At 33.5% G+C, this 15,044-nt stretch overlaps 1 protein-coding gene and 1 non-coding gene across 8 annotated transcripts in view; one reads left to right on the top strand and one right to left on the bottom strand.

Annotated features, from left to right (window-relative positions):
• The window catches only part of LOC118186067 (plexin-A2-like), a 1,141,010-nt gene that overhangs the window by 989,768 nt on the left and 136,198 nt on the right, over positions 1 to 15,044 (top strand). The window lies entirely within an intron of this gene.
• On the bottom strand, positions 3,930 to 4,002 carry TRNAS-UGA (transfer RNA serine (anticodon UGA)). Its single transcript has one exon. It is a non-coding gene; the product is annotated as a tRNA-Ser (tRNA).

Raw genomic sequence — 15,044 nt, 5'->3', positions numbered from 1 at the left:
AGCACTATCTTCCTGTTCACCATCGTAGCAACAAGGCTTTGATAAAATAGTCTAAACTCCAGCGAAATTACCGTGATCCAGTGATAAATTTTTACGTTTCATCATTTTTTTTCCTGTTAAATGTATTAATTATTTTATAGTAGGTGAAGGCTGTCTGTCTGGGGGCGGACGATTTCTTTGGAGGGCATTATGGGTCATCACTTGTCAACCTCTGGGCTAATGCTTTGCGGGTCTAATTATTCGCTTATTGGTGGGCCCAATAAAATAGAATGGTTTATTTTTCCCTTTGCTGTCTTGTAAATTATTTGTATCGTGTTATAAACAATTTAATAAGATATTTTTGGATTTAATAAAAGACAGATTAAATTTTTAAAAGATTTAATAAAAGGCATTAAAAAATCCTAATTTTTAGCTTTTTTTAATGTCAAAAATACAGACATGAAAAAATCTAAATCCTTCACTAAAAAATTCTAAATTTTTATTTCAAAAAATTGTGGAATATCTTAAAATATTCCACAAAAGTCTTAGGTTCCTCGGAACCCAGCTTGAATATCATTGGCTTAAATCAAATTTAGTTGCGTTTAATTAGTTCTTCTTTCGAAACTGTTTTTCTTTTTATTCGGGTATTTGTATATGTTTGTTTCTAAATCTCATTTCGTAATCTCTCCGTAGAATAATCTTAGTAACGATTCTTTTTTATTAAATTGTTCGCCTTGGCCACAACTCAAATCTGCTTTTGTAACTTAAAAATATTTTAAAACAAGGAAAGAAAGGTGTTGCGTGTATGCGCATTGTTCTCTTCCGTACGTGGACTCTTAATTCGAAGGCGGTTCGTGTGTTGTCTTGCATTACTTCTAGAGAATAGATGGGAGAAGAAAGAAAGTATTTTTTCGCTTAATTTCGTTTTGGTTTCCTGAACCGCACGCTTCAAAAACGCATTCCGTCTCGACCAATTAACTTCACACGCAAGTAGCATTTGCATAGTCATCGCTTTCTTTGCCTATATAGAAGACTTTTATTTATTCGTTCTGTTTGTTGATTCTTCTTCTTCCTGCCTTAAATTCTTTAATGAATGTTTGTCTCTCGCTTCCTTTTTTCCCCCCTCCTTTTTAATTTGGGCTAGAAATACGAAAATTGGAGGTTCTTTTTAATGTGTAACAAATATAGTAGCTTCATTTATTAAACGATAAGGATGAAAAGGGCACCTGATTATATGCGTAATCAATATTGTTTTAATCTGCAGTTTCGCCCCCCCCAACGGAATTAAATACTGAATAATAATATAATAAACATTTCTTAGCATAAATTAGTATTCTATGTAATTTGTTATTGCTTTCAGAATTTCGCTTATAATAAAATAATTTCTGCAGTCAACATGTAAGCTGAAAGCTTCAAGTAATGTGATCGGAAAATGTTCATTAAGCTCATAGTTTCTGAATAGAATCTGAATCACTTTGTTACAATACGCTGACACCTGTGATTGAAAAGGAAAACAAAATTTATTCATATTCGACAGCTGGTAGAGTCTCCTCGAGCGACAACCACAGCCTCAACCCTCTGGGGTATGCTTTCCACAAGTCCTTGTATGACCGCTATTGAAATTTTCTTTCACTCTGCTAGGAGAAAACCTCCTTTACCGATAATGGACGGTTATTGACATGTTAATTCGCTTATCCAACTTGTCGTAGAGGTTCTCGATAGCGTTCAGGTCTGGGTTTGGGGAAGGTCAGTCCATTCGATTAACCCCATTTTCACCATACCAATCCATGGTGGATCTCGCAACATGACAACTGTCGATGTCGTTCTGAAAGTAATATGAGTCCAACCCGTAAAACTGCCACAAAGTAGAAAGCACACTTATCCAAAATAGTGCATTAGGCGTCGACGTTGAGTTTACCGTAAATTTGGACTAAGGTTTCAGTCCATACCAGGAGAAACACACTAGAATCACAGTTCAACGTCCGTTGATCTTTACTGTGCTTTCTTACGGATGGTATTCATCGAAACAACACTCTCGGTTATCTTTTGAAACTCCTGGAATATGTGAGTCATCGGCTGGGTGCGGTTCTTCCGAATTTCTCTGGACAGCATCCGTCGGTCCCTATTTCCCAGTTTCGTGGGTCTGCCGACTCGAATCACATTCCGATAATCACCGCTCACCATCCACTTCTGAATCACTTAGGTAACTGTCGAATTTGGGTAATTCAACTCACTAGATATGCTCCTTAAGGATCGTCCATTTTTGTGATACCCGACGATTACACTTTTCTCGAAATCAGATAATTCTACACTTCGTGGCATCTTGCATGCCACTAATTTATACACGATATTTAATGGTGGAGAGCTTGCTTCTCACTGCACTGCTATGTTGCACATTTCATGTCTTAAAAACGAATATGCCAGAAACATTCCATCTTTTATTAACTGATAATTTTAATACGTTACTGCGTTTGGAAAAATATATTTTACGTGCTACTTCTTCTATGTAGTTATCGTTCAATTAACCTTAAAACATCTGAATTCACCAAAAAATTTAGATGTAAAAAAGAAATATATATATATATATATATGGTACTGTTTGAAATTAGTTGCCAAAACCGGATGCTATAGCTCTAAGCGATTTTATTTCGAAGAGTAAGGCTTTTTCTCACCCCTTTTCTTTAAAATGCCTCATCTTTTTTTCTCCTCTCCCACTTCCTCATTACCCTCTGCTAAATTTCTCATTATCCAAACCTCCATTGTCTCTTGTGCTTTTTCTATCATCTGCATATGATAGCTTCCCGAACCAATTGGTACCCATCGCTTGAATAATGTCTGAAGTTTTTTTTTTTTTTTTTTTTTTTAAACCTTCCCCTCCTGAATTTATTTTTACGCTGCAGCGTCAAAGAGGAATGGTAAGCATAGGATAAAAAGAAATAAATGGCGGATTATATGAAGCGCGATGCACGATATTTGTGCATCTAATTTTTTCTCCGGCTTAATTATGAATGAGAATCCGCTTTCATTTTCCGCCTCGTAGGCTTCAAAATTGAGAACGTAGTATTTGTGGACATTTTACATGCGAGAAAATGAAGAAGTATTTCTTATTTATATAGGAGAAAAGATCTGGTGGATTTTGGGAGTAAAGGAATGCTGATATTGAGAAATCGGTGTATTTATTTGATATGGAAGTGAATAATTGAGCTACTATCAGACCTCATCATAGACCTCTTAAATGTGATATTCTTTCTATTTTTAGTGTTATCTAGAGCTAAATGTTTAGATGAAAACTTCTTTCCATTGTAGATCAGCATATTTTACTACATTGATGGATTTGCTTTCTCAGTGGACATCATTTGTGTTAAAAATATATCTTTAGGAATTTTTACAAAAAAAAAAAAAAAAAAAAAGAAAAAAGAAAAAAAAAAAGAAACCACACATATCCTGCACCTTTTATGAATTTTTCGTAACTGTTATGAAAACTGTTCTAGATTTAAGATCTGACGGACAAAAGTAAATAAATAAAATTTTTCTTTTAGAATCGAATTTTGAAATTTTTTGTATTTTGGTGATTTGTCGCCAAATCTGCACTTAAAACGCACATAATTTTGACAAACATTCGGACTCCCGTTTGAATTCCTTTCCGTTATTGCAGTGATTTTCAAACTTTGTCGGCTTACGGAACCCTTAGAACAACTAACTATATAAGATTTTTTTTCCTGGCCCAATCTCACCCTTAGATAAATATATCTTAAAATAATATTTAAAGTAGATTAATAATAGGTGCTTTACTTAAAAGCAATTAAAGGAAAGTATTGTATTTTTAATTTGAAAAATTTTAACATGAAATTAATGTACTTTGCTCATTAATAGCATTAGCTCGTGCTCTAGATGTCACCTTGTAGAGACATTAGGTTTTCTTGGAAGCAGGAGATGTGAAAAATGAACAATGCCCTCGCCGGGACTCGAAACCCGGACATCTCGAATTCACGTCGAGCGTGCTGACCATTACACCACGAAAGCGTGCTATGAAGGCTTGAGAAATACCTTATAACCTACCTTGTATTATTGTCAAATTTTTCAGCATAATGTATGTGGGTTTTTTTTTTTTTTTTCCCGTTCTCATGTGCCATCATGTTCTCTCAGCACTCATGTTTATCACGCATTCTCTTGTATGGTTTCATATGTACTAATATTCAGGTTAAGATATGTTATAAGTATTATTGTGCATTCCTACAGCATAATGTATGTACCCTGTTCGGCATTAACAGTGTTAATCAGCACCAATTGGCTCGCATCGGTTTCTTCATGCATTACCAGCACCATGAACCATGTACTGTCTTAATTGTTTCAATGCTTAGTATAATGCTTGTTATATGTAGTAATTTTAAGTACAATTCTAACGTTCAATGTATGTCTCACGTATGGTACTAATAGTGTCTGTTTATCCAGTGTCTGTTTATCCATGCTCCCCCATGTATTGCTCCTAAAGTATCATCTCATAGCATAATGTAAGTCACATGTACAGCACTAAAAGTACCAATGGTACAATGTACGCACGGGTATTTTCATGCGACTGACACATTGATATTCGCACTCGAACATCTTCATGCAAAAATAGCTTAAATCATTGTATAGCTTAATAGCTTCAAATCATTGTATAATCTATGTGTCTCTTATGTTAATAATCCCTTATTCTCTGTTGACAATAGAATGTAACCAAGTCATCAAGGGCCCTGTAACCGTGCCCATGTACATCTTTCATACAGTACAATAAATATCCGCGGGGTTGGCATCAATTCCGTATGGGTATACCCGTTATACCCGGGACGGAAGCCAGCTCAGTGACTCAAACCTTATAACCTACACTTACTTTAATTTAGTGAGCGAGGTATGCTCTCAGTTTTTTTTTTTTTTTTTTTTTTGGGGGGGGGTACAAACTGTCCAGTCTGCTGTTGCATTTCATATTCCGCACTTAATTTGTTTCTATTTTTTGTTTTTGTTGTCACTTACGTTAAGAAAGATTTTTTTTACTTAACTACGTTGTCGGAATGGCATTAAAATGTTTATAACTGTGTGAGAAATCTGTATGAATCTACAACCCACAATTTAGAGCTGCTTTTCCTTAAATTTAGATTTTAATGTCGAATCTGTTAATATGTCAATAAGTTGTTCCCTTTCATTCACTGACAAACCTAATTTATCGTTGTACTCGATCGAATTTATTATCCAGTCATACTTTGTTTTTTCTTCTGGGAAATGTTCTCTTATAGTTTTTTTTTAATTGAAAAAGAAGCTCCATTATATAATATTTAACACTATCGTCTAAATTTAATTCATATTCCATTAGAAAACTGTGTAGTTTCGCAAAGCATTGCATGTCCTTTTCTTTGACGTGTGATGATCGCAGGTTGAGTTTTAAAACTAATCTGTAACTAAATGTAGCTTCATAATATTTACTTAATAGAAAACTAGTCAGCTAAGTGTCAGTCTTTTGTAATTTTCTTTGCGAATTTTTATTTTGACTTGCGGAACACAGTTTGAAGACAACTGTTATATTGTATCGAACACAAATTCTTTCCATTTTGAAACACAAATTCCTTTTTGTGGGTCTCTGAATTTGTCGACTTTTCAACATTTTGACAGTTTTATGTATGAAAATTTTAATTTAGTTGTTTGAGATTTTCTGGACAATCTTTTAGAACAATTATAATAACGTTATTACGATATCATTAGAATAAAAGTCATGTATTGAAATTACATTTTTTAGAAAAGAAACAATTTTTTTTTTTTTTTTTTTTCCTGTGTCATATTTTGAAATGTCTTTACCTTTCATTTTAGTGAATTTTGAATATCTTGATTCTGAAATTTCAACAACACAATAAATGTTATAAAGCTCTGTTTCCAGATTATTTTCTAGCAAAAGAAAAAATTTTTTTTTTTTTTTTTTTTTTTTTTTTTTTTTTTCCATTTGTGTAATTTTTCCATTTTTTTATTATAAAGATTTTTGCTGTGTAATTATTTCCAAATATTCAGATTTGTCAGTTTTCTCTGAAAATTCCCTTTGCTTTTTTTCCCCTGATTCCACCCTGAGCGCTTTCCTTCCCTAAAAAAACCTTCGCATTTTTATTCTTACGATGTGTGCACCTATGCATGGGTAATAGAAATAATTCGAAACGTAGAATCCGAGGTTGATATTAACTTCTGTTAATAAGTAATACAAGATTGATAATTAACTTCTGTTAATAAATCGAATTTTCAATTACTTAAAAAAAAAATTCTTTTTCCTTCCTCCTTCACTTTTGGCATATACAGTTGATTATTTTTCATTGTTTATTAAAAAATTGTGATTTCTTCTATAAGGTACAGCTATTTTACAAATAGAACTCATTTACAGACCTATAAAGAAAGTTATACTTCCGTTCAAAATGAATTTCACATTTATATGAAGTTAATTTATATGAAGTTAAATGTCGTTTTGTAAATTAGCGTCTCATTTGTCAAAAATCGAAATAGCTTATTTTGTATGAAATGTAAATAATCCTTTATATGCATGCTTTTTATTACTCGATTTTCCTCAGTTTTTTACTGCCAAGGCGAATAGAGATCGTGTGCTAATTGCCTAGCTACTTTCTATATAAGCTTTCTTAGGTTCTAGATAAACTGTTCATCTATATTTCTCCTAGCAGAAAAATATTTCTTTTTTTTTTTTTTTTTTTTTTTTTTTTTTTATTGAAGCTGAGTTTTTTTCTCTGTTGAGTATTTTCTTCTTTCCCTTTTGCACTTTTTCTGTTTAGAAGCAGGATTAACGAAAGAAAAATCTTTCCCCTTTCCTAAGATAGGGAGAGATTTTACTAAGGACCTTATTACGATCGGGAGGGACGTGAGTCTAAAGGAATTTCATCGTTCGGTTGTATCTCTGAAGTAATCGATTAAGGGTGTTTAATCGATTCGTGGATTATTCCCTGAATACCCTTCTAAGTGTCTGATCGATGTTGACCAATCACTGAATTTTCATTTCTACGAATGATTTGCTACTTCTATTTTATTTTCAGCTTTTCTTTTCCTCGTTTTATCTCCGTTTGCTCTCCGTTCGCTTTCTTTCCTTTTGTACTTAATTTATCTGTCCAACCTTTCTTTTTTTTTTTTTTTTTTTTTTTTTTTTTCAAACTAATGTGACTTTTCTGAGCCATTTGAAGTTCGGAGAAGTTCAAAGAATAATTTATGATTTTAGATGGCGGTAAAAACGTTAGCAAGAAAACGGCTAACCTGATTGGTGGAGAAGATTGAGATAAGCTATGAATTTTCCAGTCTGAGTAATATTGTGATAGTTAACATAAACTTTTTTTTTTTTTTTTTTTTTGAGAAAGTTTTTCTTTGGATTAATTTTATAGTAGACTTAAGTTTGATATCTTTTTTTTCCCCTTTCTTTCTTCCCCCTCCTTTTTTTTAAATGTTCATGTTCTTAACTGTTCCCCCCAATCCCATTCTTAACTTGAATGAAACACAGTAGTGAAGTTTTCTTCAAAACTGTACACTTTCATCTTTTATAATTTAGCAGAAACTATTGTATATTATTTCGTTGATTCAGTTTAACAGTTTCCAAATTTTTTGCTCCTATCGTAAAATCAACGTTCATGTTAGCAAGATTTAAATTTTATCAATAGTTAATGGATTTAGTTCAAAATTTTAAGATTTTCTTAGAATGTTAGTAAATTTCTGAGAAACTTTCAGAACTGCTATTTCAAATTATGTCCTTCGAACTACGATAATTCAATGTTTTTATTATAAGCTTATTGTTAAGAAGTAAGCTTACTTGTAATAACACTAATTTTGAGTGGTAATAACTGGGGAATATAATGATGGGAAATTATTGTCTGTTTTATCTGTTTGCAAGGAATTTATTGGTTATTGATTAAATAATGAAACATTTAGTTTTAATGTAAGAAATTCTACATTCCCTTCCGCATTCGTTCCGTATACATTTTCACACATTCGTACGATTTGCTTTGAGGTCATTTAGGCAAAAACAAGAAAGTAGATTAAATAAGGAAGCATAAGATAAATGTTTATTATTCCTGAATGTTTAAATATTCCTGAAATAAGCGATGTTAAAAGGAAAAAATGTAAGTAAATACCACCGAACAGGGGTTAGTGGCTTTAAAAATCTTAAGAATACATTTATCATTATCTCTTGCCTTTAGATTTTCCCTTATTACAAACAAAGTTGAATATGAAAAGCTTTGCTAGGAGAGTATAATGTGTTTATTTCAGAATTACGTTGTTGTTCTGAGACGCTAAGCTTCATAGAATTTCAAAAAATTGCCGTTGTATTTTATCGATTATTTCCATTTATTTTGCTGTCTCTTGATTAATCACCTAGGCGAGTCTTTTCTACAATCGAATTCAATCGTTTTTAAACTCACGTTAGTAGCGCCCACCAGCGGACGAGCGGTAAAGTCGCTGAACACTGATTGTTCACTCTGGGGTCCGAATCCCGGTAAATGAGCTGGTTGCATGGGCATTTTCGTTGTTTTCTCTAAGTGTAACGTGTATACAGGCTGTCTTCCTTAGAAAGTCTTCCCCGAAGACATCTTTTCCATAGGCAGATAGTCGTCGAGTACATTACCTTAATCAGGTAAACCAAACCAAACATTAGTGGCTATTTAGTAAGGCTATTTAGTAAAATACACATTTTACTCTTTCCCATTTCATTCCCTGAGTCCTGTGGATGCTATTCTGTTGATATATACTTAAATCGCGTATGTTTGTAGTGAACGTCTGCTACATTTATTGCATCCTGTTATTAAACTTCAAGCCAAATTCACTTCCTCAGCTGCTTCACTTCAGCACAAGAGGATTACTAGGCTATCCAACCGCAATAGTGGTTAATTACTCTGACTGCCGTACCGATGGGGCCGAGTTCGAATCCCGAAGAAAGTATGTATGTTTGCAAATGTATAGTGTATGTGCGGCATGGGGGCACTCCAACTATGCGGAGTCACCTCGAGAGGTTTGTAGTATGGAAGAGGGGTGGGAGACCTTCGGGCCGGTCCTCCCGCGTGCTCTTTCTCAAAACTGGAGCAGAACTGAACTCAAATCGGTCTTTTACCTCTATGGTGCTCAAAGCTCTTGCCAACGACCGGCGCATATGACTCCTTGCCACGATGAATGTCGTGGGCTTGTGCTGACCTTTGTCTGACAAGTGAGACTGGTAACAACAACAACAGGATCACTAGGACCGACTAACCTAATGATGATATACTATGACGATGTATTAGCAGATAGAGGTAAGGAACGACTATGTGAATGCTTTTTAAAAACCAAAATTTCCCTCTAGCATAACTCCTAGACACAGTTTCTACCTTGGTAATTGTGTCCAGGAATCTAGATTTCTAAATCTTTAATCTAACTGTAGAATGCGTAATTAATTTAAAAGCGCCGTAATTAAAGAAAACTTTTTAAAGTATGAAAAGTAGACTAAAGGAAATTCAATGTGTAGCCGTAGCCTATTGTGGTTTTAATTTATTTTCAGTTTTAGTACTTTTATTTGAAATAACATGAGGAATATAAATTATTAAAGCTCAAATATGTAGTTTTTTTTAATAGTTCATTGAGGAAATTCATCTATTTAAATAAGTCTTCAAAAATAGAACTGTGAAATAACGTTCTTTGAATTTATTGGCTTATTATTGCTATTTGAATTTCATTTATGTCGGACGTGTTGTAGATAAGCGAAGAATCTGTAACTTGGGAGAAACCTTTGAATTTTTATAATGGGAGCTATAAAACAAGAAAGCGAATTTCTTGTTCAAGAAGGGTGAATTAAGAAAATTCACTGACTTTGTGAAAATCTCTACACAAAAGGACTTATTTCTTTCTTCATATTCAATTTTTCACCGTCATTATTGTGGAATTTCATTCATTTCCTGTAACATTATTCGGAAACAGCCCTTGGTTCATAATTTTTCCTGTGAATGCTAGATAAATAGATTTAAATACGCAAGAGTATTTAAATTTTTAGACCACAGCATAAACATATTTTATTATTCCTTCTGCATTTTGAATGTGTGTTCAGAAATTTCAAGTACATGTGTTTCAAGTTCAGATAAACTTTAAACATCATCTAGATCTGGGGAAGGGCAAGAAGAGAAAGAGAGTGAGAGAAACATAAAATTGAATATATTTAGATGGTGATATTTCATTGTACCCGTTACCATGTTATATTTTATTTGTTTTCCGAATGCGTGACTGTTGATGGTAAATTAAATTTTCACTGCAGAATAATTTCAGTACAGACTGTAACTATTTTATGAAGATCAATATTAGTACTAATCTAAATTTTGTTTTAAAACTACCGCTTGCTAACAGATGGTAAACAGGTAAGTAATTTAATATGGCAAAGTATATGAGACGGCTCAGTGCCTAAAAACTGTTTACTCGTTTCACTTTCCGCAGTAATATTAAATCAAATTTTGACTCCTTTGCTTATACTTAAAACTAAAGCACTGGCCATGTAAGTATGCTCAGTTTGATTTGGCTTTAGTATGACTTTATTATGTATAATTCAAGTATAAAGTCGGGCTTCACCAGTAAATGAGTGTTTAAGCCTGCTACATGCTAGTAGTTCGTCTGGGGCTCAAACCCAGATTTTTAACTGTGTGTTTGGTTTTCGTGGTTTTCCTGGCATATAACATAAATACAAGCCAGTTTCCCTCTGAAAGTCCTCCTAGAAGTCATCCCTCCGTTTAGGCAGGCAGCCCTCGAGTGCTTTGCCATATTCCAGTAACCATTACCATTTCCATCAAGTATAAGTCCACAATCCAGACTTTTAATGAAGGTAAGTTAATCTTATTCATGAAAACAGGGTTCCATTATTTTCTTTATATCATAAATTAGGAAATATATAGAATACAGTAAAAGAGTAAAAGAACGAAGAATGTAATAGTAAATCAGATTTAGGTTAGATGGTCCGGGACAAAGCTGAATTTATAGATGGAACTAAAAAAATTGGGGTAGATCCATGATTAGTATGCAAATAGAAGGGGAGGAATTGTTGCAATGCATGAAGACATATTGGTGACTGGAAGGAAAATAATTCTTATGTCCTTTTTGTTAATAAATAAGAAGCAGTTTAATCTTGAAATTTCAAAGTAAATGAAAATCACTAACGTTTTAATATCCACTAAATTTTATGGACTAGTGCAAAGCTATCCCGCAGCTAACAAGCTACAAAACTTCAGCATTTCTCTGCCTGATAGCAAAGAAATCTTGAAACCTGTATGACAAAAACATCACCGCCAGCAACAGTGTACAGGACATATGTATTTTCATCAAACTGATTTAAATTCTGAATAACCTGAACTTCATAACTTTTTGATGAGGATTTAGTGTCATCTTAACAGTACCCCCAAATCAGCAATATTTTTTCTATTGCTATTTCGTCGATCAGTTGTGTTCCTGTTAAATATTTAATAGAAAACGTCGCGTTCTGTGTAGTTTGAAAGAATCATTGAAAGATATTATGCATGTTGTTGTCACGATTGGTTTTGCAAGAGAACTTACGTAAACCTCGATGTGTCTTCGCTAAGGTAAAGATAGACTTTGCAGTACGAGAATTGTGTCTTTGGATTTTTTATTTTCTGATCGTTAAGCAATAATTTATCTTTGCTTGCTTTTATTGGATTGAAATGCCTACTCTTGTCTCACATGGTATTTACGACTAGCAAAACTTGATACCTTGTTATACGTATCAGCCGTGCAGTGATGCAGAATTTGAATGCCAAAATCATAAATATGATAATCTGATATATGGTCTCTAATCTAATTGGGGATTGCTTACAGACACTAATTAATTTACTTCTGAATCTTTAAACGTTTCTATCATTGTTTTAATTATCATTTTCCAAGAAGTCCCATCAGAAGATTCATATACTGTACTTGAGCCATAAGCTGTCATAGGCCTTTTCGGATGCTTATAGCTTTTGCCCAGAATTCTTCTTGCAGATTACTTCTTGCAATCACTGCAATTTTTATTTGCATGCTTTTAACTTGTGTCATCTATATTTGTACGTTTATGTCACTTTAACTTGGGTATTATGTGTATTATATATACTACAGGTAACCCTCCTATAACACGGTAGCTAGGTTCCTAGAAAATGCCGTTTTGTGTGAAACCGTGTTGTATGAGAACTAGAGCAAGTACAAAAAGGGGGGTTAAGTTCCAAAAACTTATTAAGAACAAATATTTTAATTATCCATAATCAACTTAATTTTGATTAAAAATATAAATATATGTACAACACACAAAAATATTTTAATTTAACGCATCTTTCAATTTTTAAATTTCATCGTCATCACTGCTCAGTATATTCAGCCGAATTTTTTTTTTTTTTTTCCGTGGAATGATGTCACCTTCGCTTTCAAAACTTTTTTCCTTCATTTAAATAATATCTTGCAGCATCTTATTAAGTCATTGTAAATTTCTCGGTATGGAGCCAGACAGTTTTGCAGCTCCCTTTTGAATTTTCGGCTTGTTTCAGCGGAAGGTTCTGCATTCAAGAAAAATGACTCAAGATTTTCAGCTAAGCTGAAACCTTTTAATTTTTTTATTTTAAATTATTAATTACACAATCTTCATCAGTGTTAGTGCCCTGAGAATCGATTTGATTTACAGCTTCAGATGCAAATTTCCATCAAATCCGCTTCGTTAACTTCTTCCACTAATAAATCTTGAACGTCCTCTATAAGCCATATCCATAGAAACGTCGTCTCTGATTGATTTAGCAAGTTCTAATATACCACCAATTTCATTTTCTGACCATTCATGAACGTTTACTGTTTCAACTTAAGAGGGTCATATCTTCTTCCAACACGCATTTAACGTTGATGTTTTCAATTCTTTCAGCGATACAGTGCGTGACTGAAAATTTCTTCCAAGCTTCCATTACATTAAATGATTTTGAATCTGTTACGTCTAAAATCCATTGTAATGCTCTTCTTATGTAATACGTTTTAATGGTATAAATAATACCTTGATCCAATGGTTAGAGCAATGAAATAGAGTTAGGTGGTAACAGTATTTTGACGTTGGAATGATTCAAATCGTGTAGGTGACATGGAGCATTATCTAAGGGTAATAGCGCCTTGAAACTCAGATTTTTCTGCCTTAAATAATGTTCAACGTCTGACACAAAACAATTTAAAAACCAATCTTTAAATAAATTTCTAGTTACCCAAGCTCTTGGATATGCTTTCCAGTATATCGGTAAGGTGTTTTTATTTAAATCTTTAAGTGCAGGAGGATTTAAAGATCTGTAAACTAGCAAGGGTTTTGTCATCAAGTTCCCCGAATCATTGCTGCTCAAAAGTAGCATTCGATGATCTTTAGACATCTTAAATCCAGTGCAGGTTTTTCTTGTTTCAGTATAAAGCTTCTACTGGCCATTTTTTCCACCAAAACCCAGTTTCATCAGCATTGAAAACTTCCTTTGCTGTTATCTTTGCTCTTCTATAGTGTTTTTTTTTTTTTTTTTTTTTTTTCTCCCTGGATACGTCTTAGCAGTTTCATGATCAGCCGACTTGAATTCTTATACTATGAAATGTTTTTTGAAATTTTCGAACCAGGCATTACTTGCCACAAAATGAGTTAACAGAGGATTCTCCATGTTCTTTAAGGTGCTTGTAAATTTTGAGTGCTTTTTGTTTAAAAATGTTGCCATCCAACGAAATCCTTTTTTTGACAGCTATCATCAATCCAAATGCTAAGTGCCTTTTCTATCTTATCAATTATTGGCACCCGGGGAGCGAGTTGCTCGTTTTGCGGATGTCGAAGATGCTGCAGCAACTGCACATCTTATTTCTTTTTCATTTTTTTTAATAGTCCGGACTATTGCTGCATTCAAATTAAAACTTCTTCCAATGTGAGATGTTTTTCTTCCTTTAAAAAAAAACGATCCAAGATCTTAAAGATTAAAAAGTTATTCTTTATTCACCGTAGGTTGACGCAGACTGCCGACCACTGCGTGAAACACTTTTATTTTCAGGCCACGGAGATGAGGATTCGAATTTTCGAAAGCGAACATGCAGGTTGTGCGTTTTGGAGCTCTTATTGTTACCTCGTGTTGTTCACCTTCTGCGATAGTGAGGTTTCCTCATTGTTATCTATTAATTGTACTCTCTTTGAGACTGGATATTGTTTCTGTTGTACCATTTTACTGGGAAGGAAACGATTTTCCTCCGTTGCCGGTTAAGAATTCAACGGTTGCTCTCTACCACGTGGCTGATCTACCTGAGAACATTTGTTCTTACGGGAACCTGATCTTGGAAGACAACTAGCAGGACTTACTAAACAAGGATTCTTATGTGCTAAATGACTACGTGGGTGCTTTAATCAATGTGAAAAACTTCGTGCAGAGTTCGTTTAAGTTCTTGGGATTTCTTGGGCAATTTTCTTAACGTGTTAGAGCGAAACCATGTTATAGGATGGCATGTTATAGGAGGTTTCCCGCAATTTATGGGCCGTGTTATAGCAAAACCGTGTAAAAGATGCCGTGTTGTAGAAGGGCTACCTGTATATGTAAAAAAAAAGAGGACACACTTCCTTTTCAAATTTAAATAAAATTCTCACCCGGAAAGCAAGCTGTTTTCTTCATAGCAAAACATTAAACATGTGTATTTCTGGTCATATACATACTCTCACCCCCTCATTTTTGTGAACAGTATAAGAGACAAAAAACTTAACGTGTTTAAAGCATATAATTACTTATTTACATAAAATAAGCTTATTACCGTTGTATAATTGAATTATAATCAATTGAACCTATGTTATATACATGTTACCTAAATGTGAACTAAAATAATATGAATTTTAAATTATTTCAATTGTTATGATGTTGGATCTTTATTCTCCGTCCTCTTCCGTTATGTAGAAACTGTTTTATTTTCATTACCTAGGTGACATTTTGTATTTCATATTTAAGTGCATTCTTTTGTAGCTTGACGATACGTCATAAGTGTTGAACCTGGGAATACTCATTTCTTTTTTTTCTTTTTAAAAAAAAATT

The sequence above is a fragment of the Stegodyphus dumicola genome, chromosome X2 (assembly GCF_044657685.1).
Source record: "Stegodyphus dumicola isolate Sdum_Otavi_A_Nest chromosome X2, ASM4465768v1".
NCBI lineage: Eukaryota > Metazoa > Arthropoda > Arachnida > Araneae > Eresidae > Stegodyphus > Stegodyphus dumicola.
This window is presented reverse-complemented; position numbering and strand designations above follow the sequence as displayed.